This window comes from Pinus tabuliformis, chromosome 7 (assembly GCF_031772625.1).
Source record: "Pinus tabuliformis cultivar Carrire ecotype Pingquan chromosome 7, CPIR1, whole genome shotgun sequence".
Lineage (NCBI taxonomy): Eukaryota > Viridiplantae > Streptophyta > Pinopsida > Pinales > Pinaceae > Pinus > Pinus tabuliformis.
Genome location: NC_142293.1, coordinates 850852657 through 850870004, shown reverse-complemented (window position 1 = coordinate 850870004; position 17348 = coordinate 850852657).

Below are 17348 nucleotides of genomic sequence, written 5' to 3'. Positions count from 1 at the left end.
TCTAGGCTCTAACAGATCCATCAATGACAATAATCAAATATCAAATACATCTGCATCAACCAATCTCCTTTGCTTCAATCAAAACTGAATCAAACAATTACTTCTCTGAATGTTGTAACCAGAATACATTGACAGTAACCAGAAACCAATCCTAAACCCAGAACACTACAACAATAAACAGAAGTAGCTAAAGCATATTTCATGAGATGTACGCTACTTCAATATGTATAACCTACGTACATAAGCTTTTGTATTAAGACCAACCAGCGTATACGCTGCTTTGACTTACTGAACCGACGTGTATATGCACCTCTGTTGTGCCGAACATGTGTACAGATCTATAAAAGATAATTTACCCTTTTCACTTATTTAGACATGAGTTATCCCTAGATTATCAGATTTATAGATCAAGTCATGCGCCAAATATAACATATCAAAATCACACAAAGATACTACTATTCAAGCCTTAAGATCTTGACCCAACAATAGAACTTATCCTTCTTCTAGCGCTCAGGTTAGTCCTTGGTTTAGATCCAACTATGCACCATATCCCAATTCTAGATCTTGCTCTTCATAAGATATTCAATACTTGAGTGAATGCCTTTGCCTAATGATCTCCTTCCCTTTTATAGTCTTAGGCCTTACTCAATACCACTGTCCAAAACCATAAAGAATCAATACCATGGACCAAATACCTGGGTTCAACACTTCGGATGAGATACCATGGTCCAAAACCCTAGGTCCAAATACCAAGGACTAAATACCATGGACCAAAAAATAAGTTTTCCCACATGTACGTGCTTTTCCTTGGATGAAAGTGCGTGCATACGTATACGCGCCTTTTGATCTACGATCCCACGAGTATACGTGACTTGGTTAAGAGGAACCTACGTATATCTCTTTTTCCTTCATTCTGAGAGCCTGAACTGTGATCTGTCATATGAGTGAGTTGCCATCAAGGAAAACACCTGTGTCATAGCATCAAACCAGTGTCATAGTGCCAACAATCTCCCCCTTTGGACTTGATGGCAACCCCAAGTCACTCAAATTCATTCTCCCCCTTTGTCATCAGGGGCAAAGGGTTATGCTCCCCCTGAGTACATGCTGAAATTTCTCCTCTGCTGTGCTATCTATGATCCCCCTGACTGTAGGCAAGGTCTGCAAAAATATGTTCTACAAGAAGAAACATGACTTTATACATCATAAATGACCTTCCTATCACCAAAGACTCATACATACATCCAACTCCCAACCAAGTGGGGATATACCAATATTGACTCATCCACCCAACCAAGTGGGGATATACCAATATTGACTCATCCACCCAACCATGTGGGGATACACCAAAAGTTTACACATAATAAAACAAGAACATTACATCATTCATCCCAGGCATAGTGGGGAAACCAACATAGGTCGTTACATGACCTTGATAATAAAAGAAGTACATGACATAGAGACTAAGTATTTAAGACAAGACTATGATAATCATCAACAACTAACATCAGCAACATCTGTCAATCATCATCAAGACCAGCAACCATGATCTCCTTCTGCACCTGTTCCACATGAAAGAAAATAAACCAAAAATATTCTAAGATAATGTTAACAATGCATTATTAGAAGTATATGCTCCCCCCGAACCTGTGCCAGATGGTCTCTGTCAGACACATATCAGACTCTTTTCATCCTGAGTCTGGCCCCACTATTTGTCTTCAAACGAACATATATGCGACTGTACCCACAGAAACCGGCATATGTAGCGGATACGCTTCATGAAACTCGCGTACAACCACTTTTCTCTTAAATAAATAATATCAACAGCAAGATGATGCATCATCTACTCCCAACTTCTATCTATGGTTCAAATGTCTCCCTGGGCAGCAGTTTGGTGAATATATCAGCAATCTATTCCTTTGAGGGAACATACTCCAATTTGACTTTTTGTTCAAGCACCTGTTCCCGGAGAAAATGATATTTTATAGGTATGTGCTTGGTCTTAGAATGCATGATTGGATTCTCTAAAATACTAATTTCACTTGTATTATCACAAAAAATGGATATAGGTGGAGTGCAAGTGATTTGAATGTCTTGCAATGTTTGTGTCATCCAAAGGAGTTGTGTGCAACAAGATGCAACAACCACATATTCTGGTTCAGTTGTAGATAATGCAATTGAGCTTTGTTTCTTGCTGAACCAAGATACTAATCTAGAACCCATAAAGAATGCACCACCACTAGTGCTTTCCCTATCATCCACACTTTCTGCCCAATCTACATCTGTATATGCATGAAGTGTGAGATCTATATTTCTAGGATACCATAAGCCATAATTTTGCGTTCCTTGAAGATATTTGAAGATCCTTTTGACTACCTGAAGATTAGTTTCCTTTGGATTTTCCTGAAATCTTCCGACTATTCCAACTGCATGCATGATGTCTAGTTAGGTACCTGTTAGATAGAGCAGACTTCCAATCATTGATCTATAGGTTGGTTGATGCACTGTTGTTGATTCATCATTTGTGCTGAGGCTGCATCCTGTTACCATAGGGGTACATACTGGTTTCGAATCCTCCATCCCATATTTCTTCAAGATCTGCTTGAGGTACTTGGTTTGTGATAGAAAGATACTGTCTTTGTTTTGCTGGACTTGTAAACAAATAAAATATGTGAGCTCACAAAGTAAGGACATTTCAAATTCTTTCTGCATCACCAAAGTGAAGTTTTGACTCATGGCTTCTTCATTGCTACTAAAGATGATATCATCAACATACACAACAAGTATTAGCTATTTATCATTATCAATTTTTATATATAGATTACTATCTGTTGATCCTTTTGAAAAACCTTGTTGATGGAGGTACTTATCCAAATGATAATACGAAGCCCTTAGAGCTTGTTTAAGGCCATAGAGAGCCTTTTCGAGTCTGCATACAAGTTTTGGATCATTCTTGAGGATGAATCCATCTGGTTGTTCAATGTACACTTCTTCTTCTAAGTCTCCATTTAGAAAGGCAGATTTCACATCCATTTGATATACTTTGAACTCCTAAAAGCTAGAAAGAGCAAGGAACAGTCTTATGGCATCAAGTCTAGAAACTGGTGGAAAAGTTTCTTCAAAGTCTATACCTTCTTGTTGAGCATACCCTTTGCAAACAAGTCTGGCCTTGTTTCTAATAACATCTCCATTCTCATTCAACTTGTTTTGAATATCCATTTTGTCCCTATGACATTCTTATCATTTGGTCTAGGAACTAACTCCCAAGTGTTATTCTTTTCAATCTACTCAAGTTCTTCATTCATGGCCTTGACCTAGCATTCATCTTTTCATGCTTCACTTACATTTCGTGGTTCAGTGGAGGAGAGAAATGCTAGATAGCTTGAAGCTTCTGAAATAGTTCTTCTTGTTTTTACACCTGCCTCTTTCTGCCCCAAAATTTGAGTTTCTGGATGATTCTTCTAGACATACCTGGATGGAGTCTTTTCTTCTACCCTTATATGTTCTTCTGGTTCCTCATAGGTGTCTTCTTCATCATTAGTCTGATTTGATGTTGAATGATAGTCCTCATCATCTTCGAAATCTTTGGATTTTACCTGCCTTGGAATGTTTCCTTCTTCATCAACCACTACATCAATACTTTCAACAATTTTTCTAAGTCTTTTATTGTAACACTTATATCCTTTGCTTTGGGGAGAGTAACCAAGGAGAATGCCTTCATCTACTCTAGGTTCAAACTTGCCAAGGTTTTCATCAGTCCTCTTGATGTAACATTTGCTTCCAAAAACTTTGAAGTATTTTACTGTAGGAGTCTTACCATACTAGAGTTCATGAGGAGTTTGAGTGTTGTTCACCCGGACGTTTTTCTTGTTGAGAATAGTAACGACAGTAAATGCAGCTTCACCCCAGAAGGTTGCAGGAGTTCCAGACTCATCAAGTATAGAACGAGCTATTTGTTGAACCGTTCTATTCATCCTTTCAAGTACTCCATTTTGTTGAGGAGTCCTTGGAGTAGAGAATTCCCTTCTTATTCCATGTTCTTCACAAAAATTGAAAAATTCATCAGAGGTAAATTCCCCTCCTCGATTAGACTTGAGGCATTTGATTTTGTGATCTGATTCATTTTCAACCAAGGCTTTGAATGCTTTGAACTTTTTGAAAGCTTCATCTTTATGCTTCAGAAGTCCTATCCAACACATCCTAGAAAATTCGTCAATGAACAATATGAAGTATTCTTCTCCTCGAGGTGACCTTTTCCTGGATGGACCACATACATTTGTATGGACGAGTTCAAGTGGCTTACTTGCTGATCCTTCCTTCTTAGGGAAATTAGTTCTCGTTTGCTTACCAAACTGACATGATTTGCATATTGTATTGTCTGGAATTTTGATGTCAGGGAGATCATGAACTGCCTGATATTTGCATTATTTCCTTATCTGAGAGAAGCTTAGATGCCCCAATGTTCTGTGCCATAGCTAGTGTTCATCATTCTTGCTTAGATAGCATTGTTGTTGTCCTCCCTTGAGTATGCATAAATTATTTGGATTTCTTATGCCTTTGATCACTATTTCTCCTGTATCAAGCTCACGAACAATACATCAATTTGATCGGAATATTACCTCATTTCCTTGATCACACATTTGACTGACACTCAATAGATTATGTTTTAAGCCATCAACATACATAACATTTCCAGCTTTGACTTTTTCTTTCAAAATAACAGAACCTTTACCTTTTATGAATGCAAGGGTGTCATTTCCATGTGAGGCCTTCCTTTCCTTTTCTAAGGCACTATATGACTGAAGTTTTCCTTTATCATCTGTCATATGTTTCGAGCATCCACTGTCGATGTACTGCTAATTTTCCTATCCTTCTGCATATAAGGCTATACCACATCTTTCTGGTTGCGGTTCTTTCTTTCTCCATGTTTTGGGACTCAATGAAGCTTGCTCCTTCTGAGTTGTTTGCCAAAACCTACTCCTGCATTCAGAATCTTCATGACTGAAGTTGTTACAAAATAGAACATTCTGTTTCATGAGGAGTTTGAGTGTTGTTCACTCGGACATTTTTCTTGTTGAGAATAGTAACGACAGTAAATGCAGCTTCACCCCAGAAGGTTGCAGGAGTTCCAGACTCATCAAGTATAGAACGAGCTATTTGTTGAACCGTTCTATTCATCCTTCCAAGTACTCCATTTTGTTGAGGAGTCCTTGGAGTAGAGAATTCCCTTCTTATTCCATGTTCTTCACAAAAATTGAAAAATTCATCAGAGGTAAATTCCCCTCCTCGATTAGACCTGAGGCATTTGATTTTGTGATCTGATTCATTTTCAACCAAGGCTTTGAATGCTTTGAACTTTTTGAAAGCTTCATCTTTATGCTTCAGAAGTCCTATCCAACACATCCTAGAAAATTCGTCAATGAACAATATGAAGTATTCTTCTCCTCGAGGTGACCTTTTCCTGGATGGACCACATACATTTGTATGGACGAGTTCAAGTGGCTTACTTGCTGATCCTTCCTTCTTAGGGAAATTAGTTCTCGTTTTCTTACCAAACTTACATGATTTGCATATTGTATTGTCTGGAATTTTGATGTCAGGGAGATCATGAACTGCCTGATATTTGCATTATTTCCTTATCTGAGAGAAGCTTAGATGCCCCAATGTTCTGTGCCATAGCCAGTGTTCATCATTCTTGCTTAGATAGCATTGTTGTTGTCCTCCCTTGAGTATGCATAAATTATTTGGATTTCTTATGCCTTTGATCACTATTTCTCCTGTATCAAGCTCACGAACAATACATCCATTTGATCGGAATATTACCTCATTTCCTTGATCACGCATTTGACTGACACTCAATAGATTATGTTTTAAGCCATCAACATACATAACATTTCTAGCTTTGACTTTTTCTTTCAAAATAACAGAACCTTTACCTTTTATGAATGCAAGGGTGTCATTTCCATGTGAGGCCTTCCTTTCCTTTTCTAAGGCACTATATGACTGAAGTTTTCCTTTATCATCTGTCATATGTTTCGAGCATCCACTGTCGATGTACTGTTGATTTTCCTATCCTTCTGCATATAAGGCTATACCACATCTTTCTGGTTGCGGTTCTTTCTTTCTCCATGTTTTGGGACTCAATGAAGCTTGCTCCTTCTGAGTTGTTTGCCAAAACCTACTCTTGCATTCAGAATCTTCATGACTGAAGTTGTTACAAAATAGAACATTTTGTTTCATTTTCAAGAGCAGAAAATTTATTGTAGGTTCTTTTCATGATTCCAACCACACTCCTTTGATTTTGTGCTTCTCTAGTCATGATGGTATTGTAGGAAACACATTGAGCTTCTTTTTGTCCAAATTCATGACAAGAGAAACATTGGCCATTGAAGAAATTCCTGCGATTATCAAAACTTCCGTCCAGGTGATTGTAGTTTCCATAGAAATTCATTCTTGAGGCAAATTGAGAATGATTTACCTGCGGTTGATTGTATATTCTGTTCATCCTTGAATTAGATTGTCCCTGATGTACTTGGTGATCTTTGTTCATCCTTGAGGTATATTGACCCTGATTTACCTAGTGATCTGCTTTATGCCTTTTCTGTCAATTGTCAACTTGTTCACTTCTCCTTGCTGCATCAAGATAACATTTGGAGGTGGATGGCTTCTGTGCTTGAGATGATTCTTCAGTATATCCAAGACCTGTCTTGATTAGTGGAGAATGCTGCACTTTGATAATCTCATATACCATAACATTTGGTATCAGAGCTTTGGATTCTAGGGTTTCGCTGCTCCAAACAGGTCATCGTGGAATTTTCGCTATAACTTTTTTTCAGGGATGTTTCAGAAGTTGCAGCAAAAACCCATTTGAGAAGAGATCACGTTGAACCTCAGGTCCGAATTTCAGAGCTTTTCGCACTATAGTTTCGGAGATATGATCCGAGGAAGTTGGTCTTTTTGCCGACTCCAGAATTACATTCCAAAAAGGTGACCTGGGGAAATCGTCATAACTTTCTCTCTGGGGATCGGATTGAAATTTCATAAGAAGGTACAGAAAGAGGACGGACTGTAGTTTTTTGTATATAGTTTTTAGATCCAGATGTCGAAACAGTGACACGTGGCACTTCATACAAGTTCGCTCTTCTAGAAAGGTCTATAATCAGGTCATCTTGGGAGATTGTGCATAACGTTTTCTTAGAGAATCCAATTTGGATCAGACTAGTGGCATTTGAAAGAGGACATAGAGGGCTACTGTAGCTCACAATTTCAGAACTTAAAGATCCAAAAGTACAGAATTATAGTCGTTTCAAGGTCGAGCTCCTAAAAGCAATAAAAAACAAGATGAGGAAGTTTGATGGCAAGGATCCAGTAAATTGGATACTTAAGATGGAGCAATATTTTGATCTACATGGTGTACAACTATTAAAAAGGTATGTATTGCATCTTCTTATCTAGAACCAGATCAATTTTTATGGTACGAAGGGCTTTGTTCTCGTAAACAACTTGTTGCATGGTCAATTTTCATGGAGGAAATGATAGCACATTATGAGGATACAAAGAGCAACACCTTCTTTAGAGCAACACCACAACAATTGGAAAGAGTAAAAGGGCTTTGTGACATAGTGGAAAGCAAAACTATGGAAACCAGGAAGCGTACCCCTCACAACTATAAATATGGAAGTGTTGTTTCTCCTAGCCTTCCACAACCTATAAGGGTTACACCGCAACAATTGGAAGAGAAAAGAGAAAAAGGGCTTTGTTACAATTGTGATAGCAAATGCACTAAAGGTCATAAGTGTGCTGAGAAGAAATTATTTTACATAGAATATGGAGAGGAGGAAGAAAAGGATCAAGAAACATCAAAAGAAGAAGATATACGCCAGGACCCCACCCCAGAGAAAGAAGAAATGAATTAGACCATATCTTGTAAAGCATTGGCAAGAATTACCACTCCTAAAACTCTCAAGATAGAAGGACATATCAAGAAGAAAAAGGTGCAAGAAGTGAAAGATCACATCGAGAAAGAAGAAATGAATCCAACCATATCTTGTAATTCATTGTTCGAAATTACAACTCCTCAAACTATCAAGATAGAAGGACATATCAAGAAGAAAAATTTTCAAGAAGTGAAAGATCACATCGAGCATCAAGAAATGAATCCTACCATATCTTGTAAAGGATTGGAAGAAATTACCACTCCTGAAACTCTAGAGATAGAACGACATATCAAGAAGAAAAAGGTTCAAGTAGTGAAAGATCACATCGAGCATCAACAACAAGTTCTCCAACTTTTAAAGGATAACGTCACTTCGATGCAAAATCAAATGAAACAACAGGTAGATCAACATCGTAGTGAAAAATGTTTTGATGTAGATGATTGGGTACTTTTACTACTACATCTCAAGCAAGCTATTTATGAGAAGGAAATGTTGGAAATACTACATGCACTTAAAAAATGGCGACCTTACTGAATGGGAAGACTCTTCAAGGATGAGGATGTGGAAGCATTGTTATGTGCTATTTATATTATCCAACCAGATTGGATAAACGAAGCAAGAGGTCAATGGAAGAAGGACGAAGAAGTATGGACACTTATTCAAAAGTTGCAAAAGATCCCAATTCAAACAATATTGCCAGAAATTGAAGAGGAAGGAAAAATCATATTAGGACCTGGAGCAGTCATAGAAACAAGAACCCGACAGCTACGAAATTGATCAATTTTAGAGTATCTCATCAAGTGGAAGAACTTACCCGCTGACGATTCCACATGGGAGGACAAGAATGTTATACAGAATCATCAAGAACTACTCAAGCGTTGAGGACAACCCTTTTTGAAGGAGAGGGGCATGTTAGGCCCCTATACTACTAGTGTAACCCCTTATTGTTATTAGTATAACCCACTTATTATATTGATGTACCCATGTAGTGCCCATATTGCTACTATTGTGCCCCATAGAAGCCCACTATTGTTATTATTGTGCCCTTACATTATTATTGTTATGTCGACTCTGATTATGTTATGACCCCTTAGACTCCTATATATAGAAAGGAGGTCTTTTCATTTATAACATCCAAGAATTGTTAATTTATGTAATGTAAAGGAGGTTTCCCCCTCGAAGAGGCTAAATTCTAAGGCGTTGATCTATCTTTTCTATCTTTTCTTGAGCTGGTTTCATAACAGATTTCTTATGCCTTTGATCACTATTTCTCCTATATCAAGCTCACGAACAATACATCCATTTAATCGGAATATTACCTCATTTCCTTGATCACACATTTCACTGACACTCAATAGATTATGTTTTAAGCCATCAACATACATAACATTTCCTACTTTGACTTTTTCTTTCAAAATAACAGAACCTTTACCTTTTATGAATGCAAGGGTGTCATTTCCAAGTGAGACCTTCCTTTCCTTTTCTAAGGCACTATATGACTGAATTTTTCCTTTATCATCTATCATATGTTTTGAGCATCCACTGTCGATGTACAGCTAATTTTCCTATCCTTCCGCATATAAGGCTATACCACATATTTCTGGTTGCGGTTCTTTCTTTCTCCATGTTTTGGGACTCAATGAAGCTTGCTCCTTCTGAGTTGTTTTCCAAAACCTACTCCTGCATTCAGAATCTTCATGACTGAAGTTGTTACAAAATAGAACATTCTATTTCATTTTCAAGAGCAGAAAAGTTATTGTAGGTTCTTTTCATGATTCCAACCACACTCCTTTGATTTTGTGCTTCTCTGGTCATGATGGTCTTGTAGGAAACACATTGAGCTACTTTGTGTCCAAAGTTATGACAAGAGAAACATTGGCCATTGAAGAAATTCCTGCGATTATCAAACCTTCCGTCCAGGTGATTGTAGTTTCCATAGACATTCATTCTTGAGGAAAATTGAGAATGATTTACCTGTGGTTGGTTGTAGCTTCTGTTCATCCTTGAAGTAGATTGTCCCTGATGTACTTGGTGATCTCTGTTCATCCTTGAGGTAGATTGACCCTGATTTACCTAGTGATCTGCTTTATGCCTTTTCTGTCGATTGTCAACTTGTTCACTTCTCCTTGCTGCATCAAGATAACTTTTGGAGGTGGATGGCTTCTGTGCTTGAGATGCTTCTTCAGTATATCCAAGACCTGTCTTGATTAGTGGAGAATGCTGCACTTTGATAATCTTATCTAAAGTTTCTGATCCTTTAGCAAATCTAAGATTAAGAGCTTTTGTTTTCTCATTATCTTTTCTAAGTCCCACAATTTCACATTCTAACTTTTCATTGTGTTTTTCCCTTTCAGCAAGTTGGAATGTCAGAGTATCTATGATCATACTCTTTTCTTCTAAATAGATTTTAAGTTTAGAAATCTCTTCATAGAGATCATTTTCATCCATATCATCCAATAAATCATCATCTTCAAAAGCCATCAAAAGTCTATAATCATTACATTGTTCATCTTCATCACTAATTGAAAATCCATCACTATCTTCATGTGTATAATAGCTCTTCTTACCTACATTCTATTTTCTGTTCCATCTAACTGGTTCCTTACCTTTATCAAGCTTATCTTTATGAGGACACTTGGCTACATAGTGACCGACTCTTCCACAAGAAAAGCATTTGAAAGGTAGCTTACCTCTGAATCTTCCAGAACCTCGTTGAAGGTTCTTGACAAAGTTTGATTCTTCCTCTCCTTCTAACATATGTCCTGACTCATTGTAATCTCCTTTTCGTGAAGCTTTGTATGCGGCTTCTCTCCTGTCAGATAGTCCCCCTTTTCTCATTTCGAAAGTAGTTAGGATTCCGTGTAGCTGTGACATGGTAATACTGTGTAGATCCTGTTTTTCTTCTATGGCAGATACTTTTGATTCGAACTTAGAAGACAAAGATCTTAGAACCTTTTCAACCAAAGTAACTTCTTTTATTTCTTCACCCAAGTTTTTCATACGATTAACAATCTCATCTATACGTAAGAAATAATTAGCCACATTTTCATCATTGTACATTCTGAGATTTTCATATTGAATTCTGAGAGTTTGTAGTTTTTCACATTTTACCTGATCCTCTCCTTCATAGCTCAGAACGATATCGTCCCATATTTCTTTTGTGGTTTTGAGCTTCATAACCTTGACAAATTCTAATTGAGATAAACTCCCTAATAAAGTATTGACAGCCTTTGCATTTGTTTCATACTGCTTCTTACTAGCCGTATCTGTAGGAGTTCTTGATGGAAATGTGTATCCTACTTCCATGATATCCAAAACTTTTGTACCAAGAGATTGAAGATAGGTTGTGATTCTTACCTTCCAATAGACGAATTTTCTCCCATCAAAGATTGGTGGCCTCATCGATGCCTCTTTTTCGTAGTTACTCATGATGATAGATCTTCCTTCAAGCGATCAAGCTTCTTCTGAAGGACTTGCTCTGATACCAATTGTTGGAAATAATACTGAGAGGGGGGCTGAATCAGTATTATCAAGTCAATTATTTTTCATTTCATAATCATATTTGTATACGCTACTTCAGTTAGTGAAAATGGGATATATACGCAACTACAGTTAAGGAAACTCGCGTATAACTTGTAGACTTATAATTTAATTTATTCTTCAAATGTTGATCATTAATCTGTGTGTCGGAACCATATAAACAGTAACCTGGAACAGTAAAACAGAACAGATAGTCACACACAAGAACACAAGATATAAGGTGGAAACCCAATGTGGGTGAAAACCACCTGCTGCAATTCGTCTCTATCTTCTTTCAGTTAGAAACTTCTTTTAACAATGGATCTATACTAGTGCAGTCTTATAATAGTACGCATGCTTCTAGCTACAAAAGGCTACAACCTTCTCTATTTTTCCAACTTTTCCTCGAATGGAGCTACAACCTTCTCTCGTTTTCCAACTTGTCCTGGAATGGAGCTACAACCCCCTTAGCTCTTGTACTAACTGATGTACTAGTACGTAGGTGCTAACCTACAGAAGGCTAAAACATTCTCTTTTCTTCCAGGGACCATGTTTCATATATTTTCAGACTGGATCTATCAATGACAATAATCAAATATCAAATACATCTGCGTCAACCAATCTCATTTGCTTCAATCAAAACTGAATCAAACAATTACTTCTCTGAATGTTGTAACCAGAATACATTGACAGTAACCAAAAACCAATCCTAAACCCAGAACACTGTAGCAATAAACAGAAGTAGCTAAAACATATTTCATGAGACGTACGCTACTTCAATATGTATAACCTACATACATAACTTTTGTATTAAGACCAACCAACATATACGCTGCTTTGACTTACTGAACCAGCGTGTATATGCGCCTCTGCTGTGCCGAACCTGCGTACAGATCTATAAAAGATAATTTACCCTTTTCACTTATTCAGACATGAGTTATACCCATATTATCAGATTTATAGATCAAGTCATGCACCAAATATAACAGATCAAAATCACACAAAGATACTACTATTCAAGCCTTAAGATCTTGACCCAACAATAGAACTTATCCTTCTTCTAGCACTCAGGTTCCTCCTTGGTTCAGATCCAGCTATGCACCATATCCTAATTCTAGATCTTGCTCTTCATAAGATATTCAATACTTGAGTGAATGCCTTTGCCTAATGATCTCCTTCCCTTTTATAGTATTAGGACTTACTCAATACCACGATCCAAAACCATAAAGAATCAATACCATGGACCAAATACCTGGGTTCAACGCTTCGGATGAGATACCATGGTCCAAAACCATAGGTCCAAATACTGAGGACTAAATACCATGGACCAAAAAATAAGTTTTCCCACATGTACGCGATTTTCCTTGCATGAAAGTATGTGCATACGTATACGCGCCTTTTGATCTGCGATCCCGTGAGTATATGCGACTTGGTTAAGAGGAACCTACGTATATCTCTTTTTCCTTCATTCTGAGAGCCTGAACTATGAGTTGTCATCTAAGTGAGTTTCCATCAAGGACAACACCTGTGTCATAGCGTCAAACCAGTGTCATAATGCCAACAATCAACACCTACACACTCAATATTAGTCTACAACTGATGTTACACTGCCTTGGAATCTCCACCTCAACTGGGTAAATTGAATTCTCTGCATGCACTAGAGATTTTGGGTTGATTGATGAGTTAACTAGATGATCACTGAGTTTACTGAAGTCCCACTTGTTATAGACATATTTGGGCACTGCAACCCCAAACACATATTTCCGTAAAACCAAGGGCTTCTAAGTCCCTAAAAGTGTTGTTTCATATCCTAAAGGAGCAAGGACATCATCTCCCAGAAGTTCTCCATGAAAAGCTACTCAAAACTGGTCAAAACTAGACCATATAGACTGCTCAGTGCTAAGGGTGTGATTCATCTCACCTGCCACATGCAAAAAGTGCGATGCATACTGGAAAGCCCTTTTGTAGGGTGCCATGACAAAGATTTGACAAATGGCAAAAGCAATTTGCTAGGTGGAAACCCAGAGAATCTGCTAGAAGCTGCTCATTCGACACTTGCCTCTCTGAATTCTCCCAGGGATGAGTAAGAGATCATGAAATCTCCAAGTGGAACCAAGAACTATCAGAGAGATGACACTAATCAAAATCCTAAAAGTTGACTCACCCCCTTGCAAACATTTATATATGGATCCCTCATCCTAGAGATCCAGAGGCTAGAATCTTGTATTTTGTAAGGAAGTGTTGTTGGTTTCTCTGTGCAACACTGTATTGTTGGGTGATCTAATCTTTTCATGAGTTGAAGAGGGCTTTCATGCTGGGAGGATGGCGCTGGGTCAGACCAATGGGTTGTAATCCTCTCTTTTACTACTTCTATCAATAAAGCTATTTGAGTTTTCCTCCATATTCTTGTATATCTCTGAATCTTGTATTGATATATGCATTTTTATGGTTAATATACATCTGATCCTATATTGTTTATGGTTATAGATCTCTATGCTTTGATGGTATTATGCTGCTTTGACTCTACAGGTGTTCTTTGAAGTGGGACAAGTAAGGAAGGAGTGGCGAAGTTCTGTCAAAGGGGAAAGGAAACAAGAAAAGAGCCAAGCAAAAGATTGAGTTTGGTACTCTCTGCTTCTTTCTCATCTATCTCTCATAAAGGAAAACATAAGTGACTTTAGTTTTTTTGTTTCTAAGATAGCTACCCGTCTTAGTGGGACTAGCAGCTCTAAATGGACACTAGTTTTCCTGATAGCAAAATGGCGACTCCACTGGGGAGAGAATAGTTTGATTGCTTGTTTATATTTGTTTGCTTTATAAACTACAGATGGAGCCTAAAGTTAAGCCAGCTAGCCTTCGAACTGCATTTGCTATGCAAGTGCAAAGTAGATCAACGCTGCTTCAGTCTATCTCATGGTTTTGTTTATAAACTAAACAACTGACTTGCAAACATCCTAAGTGGCCTAGTAGTAGCTCAACCAACCTCATTAGATCAGCCCCTATACTTTGTGTTTACTGCCTATCATTAGCTCAACCTAAATCCCTGAACTAAGCTGCAAACTGTGACCAAAGAACAAGTGAAAGTCTCATCCCTAGATCATCGCACTGTCTCCTTTTGACATTCTGGATGCATCGCACCTCCCATGTGCAATAGGTGGGATGCATCCCTGTTTCCCTGTGTTACGGGTGCGATGATCAGATAAGACTGTTTCTGCCTCCAGATTTTGGTTTTTCCTTCATTGTCTTTAGCTTTTTAGGAGTTTTGCTATCTATGATCAGTATACCACTGTTGAAACTCCCTTCCTTTGCATTATTCAGCCTCCATTGTACAAAGAATTATGAATGTTTTTATGTATTTTTCTCCATTTACAGTTCTCTTTAGCAAATAGTAGCTTAATTGAACTGTCGTCTTTCGATTTGAAAGTGTCGCAAGTGTTGTTTTTAGTCAAAGAAAAGAATCCTACTCTTTTTGATGGTCGATTACACTATTACTCTTGTATTTGATTTGAATTAATAGTATTTCAAGTGTCAAAAGCAGTTTTTAAATTGAAGTTGAAAGTGTCGTCTTAGCCTTCCTTTCGTTTTTTGAATTTGAAATCGCAAAGTATTGTCTAAGTCCTCCTTTCGTTTTTTGAATTTAAAATCACAAAGTGTCGTCTTTGATTTCCTTTTGTCTTTTGAAGAGAAAATTGTTAGTACTGTCGCTTTGAAAGAAAATATAGTTCAGATTTGTACTTAGCATTCTTTTTGTCATTCACACATTAAGAAAGCGGAAAATAAATACATGCATGTGCATTTGCATTTAGATTGCTTGTTGATTTTGATTTAGGACAGTGCATCTAGTGTGTGCTCTCTGCTCTATGTTGAAATAATTTCACTTCTCTTTCCTTAGTAGCTAGGATTTTCATTGCACAATGAAAAGTAAACGACTATTTATCATCTTAGATTGCATACTTAGGAATTGTATATCTACATCATGCAGTGAACCTTAAAGGAAAACTTCTTAATAAAGATCAACTGTAAAATAAATTCAATGAACATAAAAACACTTTGGAACCTAACGCACAACATTTAGAAGTCTAGGCTAGAGACATATTCTGGTGTCGTAAAGCCTGGTAACAATCGTTTTCATCGTAGGTTGGCTGATTCCTCCTCTTTGAGACGACAAGTGCCAGTACAGACTTGTGCTCCCATGTACCATCGAGTATATAATGGGAGACCACAATAGGCTATATCCTTTATCCTTAGGAAGCCATGTCTGCCGCCCTATCGATTGCAATGCACTGAACACAGCATTTGGGAAGATTGACTGCCGTACCCTAAAAAGTATTCTGCAGTTTTGCGATTGGTTTGGTAATCCCTCTGTCTAGATTTCCAGAGTAGTCACTTTCGTTCCTTTTCAGACTCCTTACAAGAAAAGTTCCATCTGAGCACTTGTCACTTCAAGCTCATTAAAAATCTAAGGCAACTAGAGTCATATTTATCTTTTTCTCGACTCTCAAAAATTGAAAAGGCAAGTTGTGTCAAAGCATCATAAAATTTATTTTAAAATTGAAATAATGTCACTTTTCCCTCGTTGATCTTAGGTTGAGAAAATAGAGTCCACCAACCAAGGATTTCCCCTTCGGGTAAATCCTAGTCCTTTCTCCTCTTGGGGAGGTGTTGGTGCACCTCATATGGCCACATTGTCCCTTCTAGGATTGACAATTGGCCTGCCAGTATGGTTCTTCTCGACCTCTGTCATTCAAAGCACTGTGATTCCTAAGCAATCAAATCAGCAACCAGGTGATACTAAAGTTACCCCCCAACCTTCTACTTTGTTTGTTTCTCCCTCTCCTTCTTCCTCTTCGCTTGGTGAAGCTAGTAAAACTAAAAACCAAGTAACTGAGAAGAAGAAGAAAGGGAAGGAGAAGAAGAAGAAGGATCGAATGAAAAAAGGGGAAACCATACATTGTCTAGCGAAAATCGACAAATTGCATCGTCCAAACCTAAATCTCCATGTGTCATCGGCAAAGGGGACCACTATCATAGAGATTGTCCTTGCATCCCACGGATCTTAAGGGACTGGTCTCCCCACTTGCACAATCTGGTGTCGTCAACCTCTGATGTTCATGTTGAGAGTACATTGTCAACTAGTGAAAACGAAGTCAATGGACAGAAAGGAAGATTTAAATTTCCTTGCAAATTGTGTGAAGGCGATCATGCCCTCCATCATTGTCCCTTCCTGGACGAAGCTAAAAGAGTCCTAGATAACCGTCCTTCATCACCGCAGCGACTTCCTCCTGGATACAAGAAACTCTTGCCGAATCCATCGCTAGTTGAAAATCCAACTGACACACCTTTATTGCCGATCGAAGCACGTATCATTGAAGATAAACCCTTTAAGTCCACATCAAACCAAAGTCAACAGGTCGAGATGGCAGTCAACCCCATCTTGTCTTCAGAGGATCCAGTTTCAGATGATACCATCACCAAAGAGAATGAGAACGACACCATTCAAATTCTTTTTGTAAACACAGACTCCGATGAACATGGGGGCAATCTACGCGTTTCTTTACCGCAGGAAGGAAGTTCATCAAAGATTTATTCAGCCATTTATTCAGTCCCACCTCCAAGCAACCTAGTCATTTCCTTCGATTGGAATCTACTAGGCAGACCTCGTCTACCATCTAATGTACCATTCCGAATCATAGTACAAGCTTACAAAATGATCATGGTCGGTACTATCATAGATGAAGGGGCTTCTGTGAGTATCCTTTCCTCAATTGCTTGGAAAGCGCTTGGTTCGCCATCGCTTCTGCCTGAGATGCGAAATCTGATAGGCTTTAACAAAGGAACCAGTCGACCGTTAGGGATCCTTCCAAATTTGCCTATAACTTTGAGAAGGAAAACCAT